The 18376-nt window shown below is 40.0% G+C and overlaps 1 long non-coding RNA gene across 1 annotated transcript; it reads left to right on the forward strand.

Moving 5' to 3' along the window:
• Positions 1-5600: 5600 nt before the first annotated feature.
• On the forward strand, positions 5601-16817 carry LOC149865700 (uncharacterized). The gene is made up of 3 exons (XR_016442143.1): positions 5601-5680; positions 8129-8174; positions 16779-16817. It is a non-coding gene; the product is annotated as an uncharacterized LOC149865700 (long non-coding RNA).
• The last annotated feature ends 1559 nt before the right edge of the window (positions 16818-18376 follow it).

Genomic DNA, 18376 nt, shown 5'->3' on the forward strand with positions numbered 1-18376 from the left:
GAATAATTAGCAGTTGATACCTTGGAAATTAATGTTTAAAATCAGCTTGAAAAAAGATTAGAACCTATTCTGCAAGGGAAAAAAATTAAGCCTGAAGAAAATGAACCACCACAAGTAAGGGGCAGGGGAGGGGACAAAATGGGGGATGGGGGAGGAGAGGGGCAGTGGGAGTTTGGTGCTGTATAATAATTAGTTAAATCTAAGGCTTGAAAAATTGATACAATGACCAGCCTGCAGTATGGAAGGAAGTCCTTTCTTTGACAAATTTGGAGTTTTTACATTATCAGATGCTGCATAACTAAAGCTCTTGTTTTGAGTTGTTTTGAGCTTTTCAAGTAGAAGGTATATTGTCTTCCTGAATAAGACACCTTTGTTGCTGTTTGTGGCTTTGTACAAACAGAATAGAGTCAGTTCTTGTAGGGTCACATCACATTTATAATGCTACTGCTTCAGAAAACAGAAAATACCAATACTGAAATAATGGACAGAGGAAGAAAGGCCAAAATAGAACCTGGAGAATCGTTCTCAGAAAAAAACGTTTCCTCCAACCCCTGCCTTGCCCTAGTAAGATGGAGACTCTAGAGTGGGGATTAAATGCAATAACAACTCTAGGCAGTGAGAGTGGGGAAGAACCATCAGTGTCCAAGAAAGCTCCTAGTCAAAGCCTATGGTGTAGATTGTAGCCAATGCAAGATCCTGGGATAACATCCTGGTAGATATTCCAGCATCCTTTGTTTTCTCAGAAGTGGGGGAGTTGTAAGCTGGAAAAGGCTTTTCATTGAATATTGTTCCTCAATATTTCTGATAGGGGCTTCCTACCCTCAACTTTTAAATCCAGTAGATTTAGACTCTGATTACTTTCAGATTCATTTTTTGAGGCAAGGTAAATATACATTGGGCCAAAATACAGCTGCCCCTTAAAAACACACATTTCCTATTGACAGGAGTAATCTGAATAAGAACCGATTGTACCCTTTAAAGATGTTAAGACTTTGTTTCAGTTTGCGGGGTAAACCAACAGCCATATTACAGCACTGCCCGAAAGAACTGAAGAAATAACAAAAAGACCCCTGTGCTCATCTTACCTATTCCTTCTTTCCCTTATTACCATTTGCCTATTTTTTCTCCTCATCCATCTCTATGCTCTCTTTGTTTAGAAATTCATTTCATTCCCTCTTGAATTCAATGATGCTTCTTGCTTCAGGGGCCCTTTATAGTAATTTATTCCATACGCTTATAACCCTTTTGTGTAAAATAGTTTTGCCTTCGCTTTTTTCCTTGTTCCCAACTTTCCAATTTTTAGATCATGTCTTCTAGCTTCTGTGGTCTTGCAAGTGTAAAGAGCTTGCTTGGATCAATTTTATCAATCCTCTTCATACTTTTAAAACTTCAATTGGGTTACATGAAGTCTCTTCTTTTCCACTGAGAATATGCTCAACTTTCCCAGTCTGTCCTCATAACTTAAATCGTTGAAATCTGGTATCATTCATATAATTGCTCTACACTGCTCCCCTGAAGAGCAATTAAACCTTTGCAAAGAGATAGTGACCAGTACTGTATAAATTACTCAAGGTAGAGGTCTAAAAAGTACAAATTATTCTTAAATAAGAATAATTCCAAATCCTTTGATTTACACAGATATTCCTTTAGCACCACTACCTGCCTTCCCATTTGCTGTATTTTTCTTTTAGTTACCTAATGGAATGAAGAATCCATTCTGATTAAAAATAATTCCCAGGTATAATAGGCAAAGTGAAGGGAAAGAGACAGTTTGCTCCTGTAAGGATGCTACTGCTAGAAAAAGGGCCAAATTAGAACACAAGAAAGGGTTAGCTGTTTAAATGGTCAAATTAAACATGACAGAGTAAGGACTAACATGCCCTCCTTAAACTTCTTAGGTTCATAGCCTCCCAAAGATAGTTCTGATGAGAAAGGGTCAATTTAGCCCTAATTACAAAAATACAGAAAGAATACACTTCTAGTATGCTTGGTATTATCAGTGGCCTTTCCTAGGTTGTCCAAAACATTTGATCCTATAGTATAGAGACAAACACTTGTGCTCTTTGTCTAACTTGGCTTTAGGTCACAAGAGTGACTTTTAATCTCTTTCCCATTAAATAACAGCAGAACCACCTTTCTATTAAGCAGATTCCCCCCGCCCCCCGCCCCCCGCCTTCTTTCTGGGGCTTGTAGTTCTCCGCAGAACTCTGTATTGTAGTGTATTGCATATATGCCAGTGGTGAAGCCATCAAGAGTCTGTATCTTTCTTAAAGTACTAAAGTATTCATAAACATTTCCTAGGTATTAAAAATAAATTCGAAAATCTTATGTTCACTAATGTCTTCTTCTGCCTGCTATTTTTCAGATCTGTGGCAAGTGGTAAATTTTAAAGTAGAAAAGCACTCATACATTTTTTTAAGAGTTAAAAACTTTTGAAAGCTTTTAAAAAAATCTATTGTAATCACCATTTTCTTAAAAAATACAATAAAATAATGCCTATTTTCAAAAGTGCTTTGTTGACCTAGCTTTTCTCTGAGCCATGTGGAAAACTTGAGGAAATGTCAGTCTAGGAAAACTGCACTTAAACATCACATGTTTTAAAGCTTTCTTTTTTTTAAGGGAGTTAAATAATAAGCTGTTTTCTAAAATGCTTTTCCTCAGTTACCTACAAAATGATTCTGTTTCAATGGCTAATGGTGCAGTACAGTATGCATACAACAAAAGGACATTTCTGCTGCCCTAATAGCACAATCTACTTATTGAAATATTCCTTTGGACAATGTACATGTCTTAAAGGCAATTACTGATATCGGCAATAGTATCTTGTACCACAACATCACATTTTGCTGGTACCATGTAATGATAATGGGGGTGATCCCTTCCTGGTATACATCAGCTTAGCTCCAAGAGAGTCAAATGATAAACTGGCCAAGGAACTGGCCCGTTAAGGGTCTGACTGCATAGTGCATGGCAGTGCTGTATAGAGACAACTTTACTTACACTAGTCCCAAAATCAGAAGCCATATAGCTATGCTAAGATAAGCCTGTTTATGTACTAGTAAGTTCTCCTTCTTGTGCAGCCATACTGCTTCCATTTCCAGAGCAAGCAGTTCAGATAGTCAGGGGTGGGGTATCTTTGCATGGCACTGCCTTGGGCTGTATAAACAAGGATCAAATTAATCCCAGTCGTGAACATGCAGGTCATCTTTAAGCCAATGGAGGTGTCTGACTTTAATGGGGCAGGATCTGGGTTAGAATCGTCAGGCTCCATACAGCAGTCTGAAGAAGCTGTGGGAAGATCCCCTCTAGAAGAAAGCTGGAATCTTCATTTCCCTAGAATTCCCCAGCGGCTAGTGTAAATCTTTACAAAGACGTTGTCTGCATAATCTGAGGTATTTTAAGAAAGAGATACTTCCTGTTTAAGCATATAAAGGATCACTGGCTCAAAGCTGTTTCTAACAAACTGAGATTTTTGGTAGGGAGGCTGAGTTAATACTGTTTCTATATCCATAATCTCCTTAAATAGTTACCATCTTCGTATCTGCATTCAGTGGCCTTTCCATCCTCTATTTTCCTATAAAATGCAACCTAGCTTTTATATTAGAAGCAAATCATTCTGCTACCCACAGGTTACATGCATCTGTCCTGGCTGCATTTATAAAGATGTTCATTTACCCCCATAATCATGCATTTTATGACTGAGCACAAATGTGAAAGCTCTGCTTTACATTCTCAAGTAGTTTTTCTGTAAGATGTCTCAATGCTATTTGGCAAGTTGTATATCTTTATGTTATTTATACACACCATCTCTCATGACATTTAAAATAGTATACCTGTTCTCCAGTCACTTCCTTATTCCTTATTACTAGCAGACAAATAACTGATTTTTGGATACAAGTGAAGCATTCCGTAGTGTATCTAGCTGCCAGCATGTCTTCCCTCATAGTCAACAGTAATGTTTACTCATGTTATCATTTGATATACCCCGTCAGCCAAAGTCTGCGAGCAAGGTACAGTACCTTGCTTGTACCATACATTTGCCTTTAGTTTGTGATTCACTTTTAACTGTCCTTACATATTCTGTGTTTCTCTTCCTCTTCTGACTCTTCCTCTCTATAGACTGTTCTCAACTTGTTCCTACTGACCTTCTTACAGCTTCTCATTTTCTGCATTTAAAACTAACCATGTTTCATTGATAAATCTCTTACACTCATTTATACTGTGGAGGACCTCTGCTTCTCTCTCCAGCTATTCCACACACAACTTAAGATTCTTAATTGTTAAACATCCATCACATGTACAATCCTCTCTAAGTCTATCATTGTTCACAGATGAATGCAAACCACAGCTTTAGCAATTGATGGCAGTACCATGCTCACTTTAGAACACTCAGGACTTTACACAAAAGGTGCAAAAGGATAAACTGACAGAAATTAACCACTAGGACAATGCAAGAGCCTTATAAAAAAATTAAACATAGTAGCAAACTACAGTTTAATCTTGATGGTGACAGTTTAAATGTAGTGAGGAACACAATCCACACAAAATACAAGTGAAGGGAATATAAACCCAGTTTTCAAATGTAGGTTCCTTTTTTGGGATGTGTCAGTTCACCATTTGGATGTTCAAGTCAGCAGCAAGGCGTAGAAGTGGCCCGCTGTGTTTATACCCATTTTAATTTTAAGCCCTTTTTTTTTTTTTAATTGAACTTTAAATTTAAGCAAAGCAAAGACAATAACCTGTCGGAATAAGGAAATGCTTCTGAAGGGAAAATATACGGAGAATTTTTGTCAAGCTCAACAAGACAAAAAACAAGGTTAATATTTTCAAAAGTGGCTAATGGCTGTATGTGTGTTTATACATTAGGAATCTTTCTTTTCCCCCTCAAAAGCTTCTATGTTACTTCAGCCATGTGTTGCAGAAGGGAGCAAAGTCCTAGGAAAAAGTGTTCCTCGCTTTTTGGCAGGAAACTGACTTGGGTAAGTAACCTAGAAAGCAGAGAGGAACAGAATAATCATACCAAGGAATCTGTTCCACTTTTATGTGAGAAATGGGCATTGCTGCTCAGGAACCCACTAACTGCCCAGGTTATGCTCTATGCTAGGGGGTTTTCAACCTTTTTTAATAAGTGTACCTTTGGTGGCTGGATGCAAAGCGAGGGGTAGGGATGGGTGGGTGGTGGCAGCTGCCGCGTGCCTGCTTCCTCCCCCCCAGCATCCAGCCAGCTGGGCGGCACCTGTGCAGCCTGCAGAGGGGCACTGCTGCCCTCGCCCCCCAATGACCCTGCTCCTGGGAGGCAAAAGCACAGGGTGGTGGGTGGCAGTGCTCCCTCCCTGCCTGCCCACCCATACATATCCTCTAGCACCTTCCCAAGTGCCCTTGGGGGTATGTGTACCCCCAGTTGACATCCCCTGCTCTATGCTCACATTACAGAACTCAATCTCATTGGATGACCTGGATGCAAGTGGAAGAAAAAGTTATTGCATACCAATGTGCTCCTCGGATCCACAGAACTGTGAGCTCATTGCACTTCTGCCATGAAGCAAAGGCATAACTATGTAGTTCTGTGCCCTGAAGACGGGCAACAGCAGGAGCAGCAGCAGCAGCTGGGATGCAGGTCATAGCAGGACTACCAGCAGCTACTATCCCTCTTCCCTCCGCTTCTCTTCCCCCACTGCTGGTAAGCATCTGGAGCTGGTATCTTGATCACGCCACCTTCAGTTAAACAACTGCCCTTAGGACTTAATGCTATTTAGTGGTCACCAGAATGCAGCAACCATTTGAGGATATTTCCTCTTCCTGGGTGTAGCTCTGGTATAGCTCTTGTGTGGGAGAGTAAAGACTTGGGGCACAGATATAAGTTACATTTGTTTCCTGACCTGGTCACAGAAAGCAATCTATAGCTTTGACCAAACACAAATGCACAGCTGTAAGCTACTTGAAAAATGGCCAGTCTGGCAAAAATCTGAAACCTCTTTGCATGAGGTGTCAGATGAAGATATTTCAAAACAGTGTCTTCTATAATTTCTGCCTGCACTGCCTCGCAGCCTTGAGCTTTTTTCAGAATGGGAGAGGGGAAAAGGGAGTGGAGGGAGGTTGGTCTGGGGGTTTTTCAGCCTCTGCTGGAGGGTGAGGTAGGTGTAGTGGAGCATTCCCCCACAAGGTGGGGGATGTAGGGGGCCAGTTCTGGCTGGAGAATCCTTAGAATAAGTTCCCTCTGTTCCCTTTCCCTCCTCCCATTCTGAAACAGGAACAGGTTGGGAGAGAGGAGGGTCCCTTGCTAAGGTAAACTGGCTTCAGGATCCCAGTCAGCAGCTAGATTCCCCTCCCCCCTGGAACCAAGAGTGAACTTCGGCTTGGTCTGGGGGTTCGTTGTAACTCAGAACGCTTCCTGTAAAGTGTTCTCTGTTACAGCAGGTAGCTGCACCTCTGTCCGCACCCTTGTAGAGCAGATGAAACATAGCTCTACTCTTGGCTGAAGGATTTCACATCTGCCTGATTCACACAGCTTTTTTGCCCCTTTGCCCAGCTAGTTCAGCTCAAAGGTACTAGATGAGGACAAAGGTCTTCTTGCCTTCTTGTAGGTAACTTTTTTTCCATACCTCAAAATACCTTTAGTTATCTTTCATTTGAATTGTCCTATTATGATCATATTCTATCTGATGTGGGAAAGCACTATATTTAAGATGACTTTCTAATACTGATTGATAAAATATATATGTATCATTTTGCCATTGATGTATGTAATGAATGATAACATTTTCCACCCTCTCTTTAGAATAGCCTAAAATCTTACCTAATACCCCTATTTTTGGAGCCCTCTGTGGTTCAGTGGTAGAATCCTTGTCTATACACAGGAGACCTGGGCTCAATTCCCAGATACTCATACAACTACAGTCATGGAGGCACCAAACATCTGCATTCAGTCTAGTCTTTAGATTCTGTTTCAGTGGCCTAAAGGCAGGATGGAAGGTCTAGGCAGCCTCCACTCCTCCAAATATTCTTGCCCAGGCATATGCATCGGAGGTCTGGGTGGCCCTCTTGCATATACCATGATCCAGAAGTATTGATGGTTACCACCACCCATAGCTTCTCACACAACACTCCCCCTTCCCCCCATTAAGACACACATTTTGTTTTGGGGAGGCAGAATGAAGAAAAATAGATGCCCCCTTCCAAGTTATGGCTGAATTCTGATGGCAGGGGAACCTGACTGCATGGCTAAATCATGAGCGGCTCCTCGGAAAAAGCTATCATAGCCATTGGTAAACTGGCAGCAGCTGTTATCTGTTCAGTTAAAAGCTACAGCCAATTCTGCAGGGGCTGCAAAAGGGTTAACATTGTAGCTCTGATCCTGAAGGGTGAGCTTCCCCTGCAGCTGGTTGGGGGAGAAGCTATTTTATAGCAGCTTCTTGCTTCCATTGCTCCATTTGAACATAGAAAATCAGCTTCCCTCTTTAAGACACACATCCCAATTCTGGTGGGCTAATATTTTGGGGAAAGTTGTGTGTCATATGTCAAATTCAGTATTTTGTCTTCTACTGAGCACTAATTCCTAGATCTTCTGTAGTCCTGCCAGTTATTCCTTCCATTGGGTATTGTGTTGAAATGTATTTGATGAGGTTCTCTTACTATCGCTGTTATTTATTACAAATTCATGTTGTGCTACTGCCTAGAGGACCACCAGACAGGGCCCCATTGTGTTGAGCACTTTATATTCATAAAGTAAATGAAAGTACCTGCCCCCAAAGAGTTTGAAAAGTAAACAAATAAGATCTACCAGGTGAAATAGACAAATAAAGTGTGGGGATCAGAGACGCATCATTAAACACCTTCTCTTCCAGATCATTGCTCTATTGAGAAATGCTAATTCTAATATTAATCTCTGAAGTACCACTAATAATTTTCATGTCATTGGCAATTTGGTGATTTATTCCTACTGCCTGCTTCCTATCTTTAAAGCAGAACTATACCTCCCATTTTGTATTTATCAAGTTTCCTTAACAGACTCTTATGAGACATTTCATCCAATAGCTACAAAGAGTCAAAGGTGATTTTTTAAAACTTGCTTACATCTTAAGAAAGTTTTGAATTTGTGATGGATTTATTTTACATGCTCTTATTATAGGAACTGCACAAGAACAGTGAATGAGACAACTTATAATTCAAAAACGGTAATATATTTTTATTAATTATTGATGTTTATTACAGTAAATTATAGCCAGCAAGTGCCCTTTATAGCTATGTTTTTAATTCTTTAAGCACATTTTGAGAAATACCAGTTTCTCCTTCCATTTAGACACAGCCATTTACTAGTATGGATCTAGGATTTTAAAAATGCAGAAGTGGAAGATAGCTCATTGACTTGGGCTGTGCAACTGATGCCAGAGACTAGTGGTTGACACCAGAGCTCTCAGTGGTGAAGGGCTTGCTGCACATGTGCTACACGGTTGAAGAGGGGTGTAAGTGCACTACTACATGCCACCTCAATCTGCCCCAACTTTATATTAGGACTTTATCAAAAGTAGCTGTGAAATGAGATGGCAAAAACCCACATTACATTTTTACCAGTATAAGTGGTCAGAAACTTGTCTACACCCCTAACAAAACAGAAGTTTGGAACACATAGACTGGTTTAAAAATTGTGGAACTCAGTCTAAGATTCCCCCCTTCCCCCCCATCCACCAAAGGGCAAATGTGTTCTGTTCATTACCAACCTGAATCATATTGCTTACAGATAACCATGTAACTTAGATTGATTTTATTTTTTGAATGTCAGTACCTAGCCAATGTCATCAAGTTGAGAGAAAACCCTAGAAAACTAAAGAGTTTGCCCATGAAAAATGAATTATGCAACAGGGAAAGGGTGGATGGTCATCCTTTAAATACAGGAATCTCCATATAACCTCTGGTAAGTGTTCTTAAGAGCAAGTGGCTCGTCTCAAGAAGGAGACATCATACAGTTAAAGTCATAGCAAGGGCAATAAGCCCATTGACATGCAGAAATAAGAAAGATAAAATATTACTCTAACAAACACTGTGTGGGATACTTATGGTCATATAATACATACATGTGACATGAGTTTAGCTTTCAAGAATTTGGGGTGCAGTTCCCACCAAACCCCTGCACCTATCTTCTTGAAACTTGGCAGATTTCATGCTCTCAGCAGAGGCTACCACTTCTGCAAGTGTCATTTAAATCAGACAAAAACCAACAAAGTTATAGATATTTAATTAATTCCCTATTATACCCTATGGCCAGATCTCTGAAGCAACTCTGAAGCTTTTCTGAAGCAGTTTGGAAGCTCTGATCCACTTCAGAAAGCCTAACAAAGCCAGTGCATCAATCCAGACATGCTGCTTCAGTGTCCAACATGTCCAAATCTTCTCCGGATCTGAAGCACGGTCCGAAGCCTCACACAGCCCTACTCAAGAGTAAATTTTCCCGGGCACATGTCTACACATGCAGGGATGCGGGAGCAGATTTGCTGCTCCGAGCAACAGACTGCTTCCACATTCTGCAGCCCTGCAACCAGCATGTGCAACAGCTGTCTCTTGGTGGGGGCTGGGACATGGCTTCCTGCCTCCTGAAACTGTCTATTGCCAGGGCAGGCTCCACCACTGGAGGGGCAGGCTCCCAGCCCCTGCTCCATGATCATGGAGGACTGCTCATGATCATGGACTGCTCAGTCAATATTTCACTTTTTTAAAATAAAAGTGTGAATGGCTCTTGCCCTTCATAACAAAACTGCTAGAGAGACTCTAACCACTTCAAAACCTATTTTTCAGGGTAGTTTAGAATGGTTGTTTGTTGTGTTAAACAGTGAGGCTAAAGAACCAGACTTAGCTAAGCACAATCCTGAAGCTTGTTCTAATTCAAAGGACTACATCCAGTTTTGACTTCAGTGGAGCTGCAGTTGCCTTAGGTTAATTCAACTTAAAGTGATATCATAAAGGTTCTGAGCTATCTTCTCCTATGGCTCTTGCAAAAACCAGAGCCATAATGAGAAACTAGGAAGAAAAGATACTAAAAAGGATAACCCTTGGTCAAGACAAGGCCTAAAATTTAAACTAATTTAAGCAGTTTCCTTAAGCCCACTGCGTTGCTCTGAGCAGGCTACATCTTAAACCCGAAGCTGGAGCTATCCTTACAGCAGTCTGGATAAGCTAATTGCCACAGGAGTGGGTTAATCAGTGGATGTAACAGGGACCGATTGGGCTGGCCTTATCTCTCAGTGCTAGTTCCATGGTTGTGGGGCTGGGAGACCTTTATCTCCCACCCTGGGCTCTGCATATTGGGAGATAAGGTTCCTTATCTCTCAGCCTGAATCCCATGGTAGTAGGGCTGGGACTAGGAGATCCTTATCTCCCAGCCCAAGCCCCACGGACATGGGACCCAGGCTGGAAGATCTTTATCTCCCAGCCCCCACTCCACAGTTATGGGGCCAGTGGTGGGAGATCCTTATCTTCCAGCCCAGGTCCCCCAGTTGCAGAGCCCAGGGTGGGAGATAAAGATCTTCCAGCCCCACAACTATGGAGCTAGCACTGAGAGATAAGGGTTTCCCAGCCCAGGTCCCATGACTATGGGGCCTGGGCTGGGAGATGAAGATCCCACAGCACTAGCCCCAAAACTGCAATGCTGGGAGATAAGAATTTGCTTCTGGTCAGACATCTACATGTACGCTACTACACAGTTACTAATCACTAGTAAATTTGCTACCTGCATTTGCAGGTAACAAATTTAGTTGTGATTAGATCCAATTACTACACAGTAAGTATCTGCATATGTGGATGCAAATGCTTGCTGTGCCATAATTAGCTCTACTACACAGTAAAGCATCTTGTGTAGATGTGCCCAGAGGTTATAAAAAGGAAAGAATGATGATATCTATTTTACAAATGGGAACAGATGCTCAGAGACATTGAAAAATTTGGTCTGTTTCACACCTGAAGTCTGTGATAGCTGGGAATTGAACCCAGATCTCCTGAACCTAGAGCTTTCAGACCACATCTATACAGTGAAGTTACTATGTCCAGCAGCAGCACCCTTGAGACACTACTTGGGGCAGCTTGTCTCCTACAGCAGAAGCAGTTCATCCTCATCCACTGAGTAACAGAATGGCAGAGCCATTCACGCTTTTTTATTTTAAAAAAGTGAAATATTAACTGAGCAGTCCAGAAGCTGCTTGGCTGATGTCTTCAAACATATTTTACTTCCTAATCCCTATTGATTTCAAAGGGACTTAAACACCTAAATATACTATGACTGAATAAAGTACCAAACAGACCTAAGTCATGATAAATACTAAAGGTATTCACTAAGTGCTATGTTGCATGCAAAACAGAAGATGATGACCCAAGGTATAAAATTCAAAAGCATCTGAATGATTTAGGATGGTGTTGGGGAGAGCAGATCATCATCTCTGCCACTCCCCAAAAAATTAAATCCAAGGAAAAGTACAGGAGAATGTCATTCTTTTTAGTTACATAAAGAGACATACTATTACTTATACAAGAAACATGAATAGATAGATTATTACATGTATTACTTCTGCAATTCCAGTCTATATTTTTACCATTTTTTGCTTCCATAACTGGAGGACTATTGTATGTCCAGTGGTTACATTCTATGTGCCACTTAACATACAATGCAAGAAACACACATAACTGCCAAAATCATTTAGTTTTTATTACAACTTTTTCCTTCCAATTTTCTATTTATAATGAGTGCATAAAAGACCTCTTTTCACCCTATTGTTTTTAGTCTAAAAGCCACTTTAGTCTTAATAAAAGGAATAATAAGTACCAGTTGTAAAATACTCTGTCAATCACTGCAGCACTTACAATTGTGTAGCACCTTTCTTTTGGACCCCTCAGAGTGCTTTAGAAAAGATAAAAACAAATAAAATAAAATTACAATTATATTTAAATGCAGAATTAAAATAATCCATTTTAGATCACCTAAACCTTGTTACCAGAATTTGAAAGGAGAAAATGTGCTTCTGAACAGCCAGTATGGATTTGAAAGCTGCAATAGCCTTGTCCATTCTGGTCTTTGAATGAGCCTTTCTAAAGGACTCCTCATTAGAAGCAAAGTTGAACTATAGCAAGAAACATCCTCTTTTGCCCTAATGCTCTACAACTGATGTGTAGTTTATTTAAAACTTGTCTTTCTAGTACTTTGCTGCCTGTTCTTAATTGTGTGTGTGGTGTGGAGGAGGGGAATACTTGATTCATGAGATGATTAGCAAAAAATAAGACCTTTCAAGAAATCTTTTATTGAAAAGAATGAGAAAAACTGAAAACTAATTAGAATGAGAGTTATGAGAATATTAGCTAAAGATCCTAATCTTTTTATAAAGTCCAGTGCAGCTGCTGGTTAATTAAAAACCTTTCCACATAGGTTAAGTACAGACATTCAAAAAACCCCTGGTAGAACGGTCTATCACACTTTACTTGAAGTGCAATAAGTTAGAGCGGGATGGAGAAAACCTAACAGATGTTCACCATTTAGCATTGAGGGGAAAGGGGTTCTGCCCACACTGGCTCAGCAGCTGGGGGGGAGGGGTTCTCCTGAACTCCTCCCAGGAGGCTGCTGGAGTGGCCCCTCTGCAGCCCCACCCCCCTGCCAGCTGGTGGCTGTCAATGCTGGTGGTGGGTCAGGGTTGAGGGGTTAGTGAGCCCCACTGCCACATGGGCCTGGCCCGGCTGGCTGGTGTCTTATGGGGGGTGGGCCAGATCTGTGTACCACAGGGGCTCTCTTCCCCCCCGCCCCCCGCAGCAAGTCCAAGCATGGCAAAAGCTGGACCAGGCAGCCCTGTGCTATAGCTTCTGGCTGCTGTTGTCAGGCGGTTCTGGCGGGGGGGTGGGGGAAAGGAGACTCCCCCCACCACTAGAGGCCCCTCAAAAGGTTGCTAGCTAAGGTTTTGCGGGCCTGGGCTGGGTCTGTGTGGCAGGGGGGCTCCTTTACCACCCCCCTGCTCCAGCCTCTTGACAGCTTCAGTCAGAAGCTGCGGCACAGGGCTGCCTGGGCTGGTGTTTTGCCATGCTGGGAACTGTGCCTATGGGATAAGGGAGCCCCCCCTGCTGTACATGCTTGGGCTGCCCACCCCCCCAGACCCTGGTCAGCAAGCTGTGGGAGGGCCCTGGTGGCACGGGGGTTCTGGTCCCCCTTCCCCTCCAGCCAGCCCACTGGGAGGAGACATAACTTTTCTGTCTCCTCTCTGTGACAGCCTGGGAGCAGGGCTGGCTGGGTGCTCACCTGAAGCAGATGAGCACTAGCCAAGGCTAGCAAGCCATCCAGTGATGGAGAATGTGACCTACCTTAACTCAGGATGGGATGTGGTATAGGTGTTCATTAAAGTGCTCTAATATAAAGTACTTTAGTCTGATACCACATCCATCAAGAGATAACTTAGAGTGGGATCTGCCATTTTTAAAGTGCTTCATGTGCTGTGAATGTCTGTTCTGTTAGAGCTGTAAAATGCTTTCTGCACATTTAGTATGCATTAATTGTAACTTCTGGATGTAGCCATAGCCTACAGTCTTAGTATTGTAGACAGATCTGCATGTTTTAGAGCTTTTAGTGTGGCAGGCATTTTCCATGCATTGAAGTAGGGAAGTTTCCTGCCTCAGGTTACTCACAGACAAACATCTGAGAGACAGACATGATTGTAGAGGTTAAGGAGAAAAGAACACCAACAGAAACTTTTAAAGAGGAGAACACATCACTAAACATTTTTTATGTAACTATGCCTTACTTGAAAGTAATCTGCCAACAATTGACAAAGGTTGTTGAGTGCTTTAAATCAGTATGGTGGAGACAATTCTCTTTAATGCCATCAAAATGCAATAGCTCCCCAAAATATCCTGCTTCCTACTGGTTGGGATCCTCTAATTGCACCACAGTGATCATTAACTATGTCAGTGCTTGAGTAGGGGATCTGATCTTGATGATTAAGTAAGTCCATTTCTGCTCCCATCCATAAATGTTCAGTGTTCCTGGTCAGTGTTCCAGCATTAGTGCTGTGTAAATAGGACAGGGTCCTGGGTTGATCAGGAACCCTGTTGTATTATGGTTATGTTTTAATAGGGGGCCTGCCACTTCTCACGGGATGCCCAGAGTGCCCATCACTAATCCTGATGAGACTTTTTCAGTGTTGAAACACATAAGACATAAAGAAAGAATATTAATGAACGTGTACAGATAGGGGAAGAAGGGTGACTTTTTAGCCATTTCTATAAACCATCCACTGGTGTCGTCTATGCCACATTTCATAATGTTAATTAAACACAGGAATTGTATCTCCTGGCTCCACTCACATGCTTAAATGAGGATCAGAAAGAGTTAATGCATATATCATATGGATTGGTCAGTATGAGCCAACAGAGGGGGTCACCTTTACATCATACTTTTTAAAAATTAAGCAAATGATAGCTGTGTATGACTATGGCCAATTGACTATGCACACAGAGACCTGTAGGAGAACTGTCAACAGGTTAGTCACATCATAATTGTTTCAATTTATTTTCTTTTTCCTTTGCCCTGTAAGAAGTCCTGACAGTTCAGGGATCCAGGCATAGAAGAGGGACAGTACAGAACAATGCTCATTTCTTCAGGCCTCAGTTCAACAAAGCACTTAATTCTAAGCACATGCTGAAATCCAATTGTCTTCAATTTAAAGTATGGTCTTAGGTGCTTTTGCTTAATTACTTTGCCACATTGGGCCTTAGCAAAGAACACTAATGGTCACTGTTTACACAGAATTAGAACATCAGAAAAGTCAATACTTCCAAGGCTAGCTTATAAAAATATTTATGCATTTTTTTCTACTCAGACCCTTCCTTATCTAATGTGGTATTATCTCCCCTAGACATTTCTTCTCTCTTGAAAATGGGAGGATTTTGATAGTTTCCTTAGCATATTTTCAACCAGTGGAGCTTTTCATAGTGGTCACTTAACAAAAACATTCTTTTAAGTCACCATGATTTGTTGCAACATTCTTCTAAATGAATGTTTAATATTTGAAAATACATTAACAATGTCAGTGTACACATATACAAGTCAGATGTATTGGAAGGACCTGGTAACTGTCTGTTAACACTTAAATGATACATTTATCTAAAAATATATGACATAAAATTCAAGCTTAAGGCTTTGAATTAGAGAGAGGGGAGGAAAGCTGGAGTAAAAAATAAACCAGCAGAGAGGATGAACTAGCAAAGACTTGCAAAATAAATAGTTAAATAAATGGGATAAAAAAAGAGGTTACTTACAACAACAAAGACCCAACACTGGGATCACTAATACTTTAAAGATGCATCGGAGCTATTTTGAAAATATAGACTGTTTTTCTTTTTTTGTTAAAAAAACCCCTATATCATATTTGTAATTCTATACAACTTCACAGTATTAAGAACAATTTTTAAAAACTTGAAACATGCCATTTTTATTAATGGTCCATTTTAAAACCACCAAACATTTTGATGTCAATTACTAAAACAAGGTTTAACGCTGTCAAAAAGCATTACTGCTAAAAACAGTCATCTTCTCTGTGTTTTCATCTGCAAAGCATTACAGTTTATAAAACAATTTTAACTCGGCATACGTAAGACTCTATATGAAGGGTTCCATATGTTAAAAATTTTATTTGTGTGTTTGATTTTAAATTGCTTTGAAAAACAGACAGTTGAGGTTTATAGAAAGGAATCTTTCTTTTAGGAAATAAATGTCTCAAAAGTACAGGGCACTAGCAGTAAAAATATTCTTACCACAAATCAGAAACATATTGGGGGCTGTTTGCTGAGCACACCTTCTGAAACCAGAATTTGTTTCTATTTGCTGGAAAATTGAAAAATCTGTTGTATCTTGGCATGCTTTGCTGGCTTTTGCCCAAGCTGCTCAGGCAGTAGTGGCATTATTGTGCAAAACAAGGCTTATACAGCTTTCAAGTTATTTTTCCATTTAATTTTCTAATCTATTATATACCTGCTAATACTCGGCACAATGCTGTTGTTTTATGAAGTGAAAAACATTAAATGTATATTCTGTGGGTTTTTTTTAAAGAAATGAAGACAATTAATCAGTGTTTTAGCTTCTGCATGGCACCTTGCCAGAAGCCATCGGGCAGACAACTGAAGTTTAGAGAGTGTTTTTGCAAGGCTAATTTAAGGTGAACTTAGATGGATTCAAGATTTATAAGCACTACAGTGTTCTGACTGGAGCAAAGTTCAACTAAGTAATCCACTGCTCACTATGCAGACAAAGTGCTGCAGCTGAAACTTCCCTGTGATTTAGTCTACAGTCAATGAGAATTTTCAAAACAGGCAGAAGGACTGAGTTTCAGTGTTTCACTTCAAAGGTCTTCTAATAACTGAGAGGATTATACTCTTTTAACCAGTTAAGAAGGTTAGATGATTTTTGAGTGAGTGGCTTTATATCCATCAATAATTCTAAGTTTAAACTTTAAAGATACTGTGTGCCTATACTTCCTTTAACTCCTTATTGCTTGCAGTGCAGTAATACACCTGCTTTATATGTTTGTCTCTGCACCTAAGTCATTTATCCATGCAAATTAATTTACTAGAAAAAACACTATTTTTAATGCATTTCTTTACTGAAAATAAAATTTTTGTATTGCTTTTAAGGCACTGCTTTTTGTCCTAAATAAATATATAATGTCTATTTAAACTAATGCTACTGTGAGCTAGGGAGACTTTGATGTTGCTACCTTTTACCTCTAGCATGCTAATGCCGTATGTATATTTTATCCAATTAGAAAGAAGTTTCAAATGCTTCCAGTTCCAGTGACAAAAGCACTGCTGCACTCAAAGAGCCAAGGATTGTCAAACTAAAATGAAAAAAAGGACATGCAGGAAATGGTGATAAATTTCCCTTTTTTATAGGGAAAGACAGGAAATTATACATCATAATAGTAAAAGAACTATCCTTTATCATATCAAGTGGTTCTTTTTAAATTCTTTTTGCTCACGTTTACCATTATTAGTGCACTCAGAGAGCCTAGTTAATAAAGAATTACTTCTGCATTATATAACTGTATCTCAAATCATTTGCAAGGAAGTCAGGATACCACATGTGCACAGAATTCACGAAGAATGTCTGAGATTTAACTGTGATTTTTATATAGCTCATATTAGCATTAATGTGGCATGCAGGCTATTGTATGGCTGCATCAAAAAAAATCAAATACTTACAGGAAAATGAAGACCTGAAGAAGTGATCCCATGGAATTCCTTACGTTCTTATGCAGGTACCATTGTTATTGTTGTCATCATCATTATAAGACCTTTGTATTACAGTCATTAGACCAAAGAATAATACATTAAAAACCTCCCAGAGGCAATGGTGATAGTTGCGTTAAATTTGTAATTGCTAGAGAGATCACTCATATATCATGCTGACATTTCCATAAGAAATTGGAAAAAATACTTTTTAAAATAAAATGTTAAAGAGGTGAGAAATAAGTCAAATTCACAAAAGAGATGTTTAGAACTGATTGACAATCAGGGCATACTTTTTCAGGTAATTTATTTAATAAAACTTTTTGTTCCATTCTTCTAATAAAAATTAGTAATGATTCTAAAAGTTTTCTATCTGAATAAAAATAGGGTCAATTTTTGGAACCCCTCCACCCCCAGCCTCTGACCCAAAAAAGGCACCGAACAGTGGAAAGAAAATAAGGTTAGATAAGGAAATCTTCCCCAAAAGCTTTAAAGAAAAGAAAAATCACATGCTTGTTTGTCTCATTGTTACCATCTAAGTGTATGTCTTTTCCTCTTGTTCTATATTTAGTTTATGATTTTTGGGGGAAGAAGATTGTATTAATGTTATGTATTTGTACAATGCACAGCCCAACTCTGCATTCTTCTAACTCAAATGATTATTAATTCAGTGTGAAGTATGCAATAGGAAGACAGTTCAAAGTTTAGATTGTTTTGCCTCGTTAGGCAAATTTCTTCAGCTTGTGAGCTCTACCACATTTCAATAATAGCAGTTATATACATATTTTTATAGAATAGCTTAGAAAATAATTGTACAAAACTTGCATGTTCAGACATCATATTAAATCTTCTGCCATACCACTGGCCATCATGTTTTATGTCCTTCGTTTTTAAGAGAACTTATGGTCTAGGATGGAACACTTACCACCAGGGACAGTACTGGGACTAGTACAATAGGATACGTAGGATAACTAGGGTGTAAGTGTGAAGCTTCAGAGACCTAGATTGAATCCCCTATGCTGCCACAAACTCATACAACCTTGGATAAGTAACTTAACCTTTTGTACCTCAGTCCCAGTACTTCCCTCCCTCACGGAAGTGTCCTTAGAAGAAAAATCTTAAAGATTGTGAGGTA

The sequence above is a fragment of the Crocodylus siamensis genome, chromosome 4 (assembly GCF_052110815.1).
Source record: "Crocodylus siamensis isolate JL-2025a chromosome 4, ASM5211081v1, whole genome shotgun sequence".
In the NCBI taxonomy this organism is placed as follows: domain Eukaryota; kingdom Metazoa; phylum Chordata; order Crocodylia; family Crocodylidae; genus Crocodylus; species Crocodylus siamensis.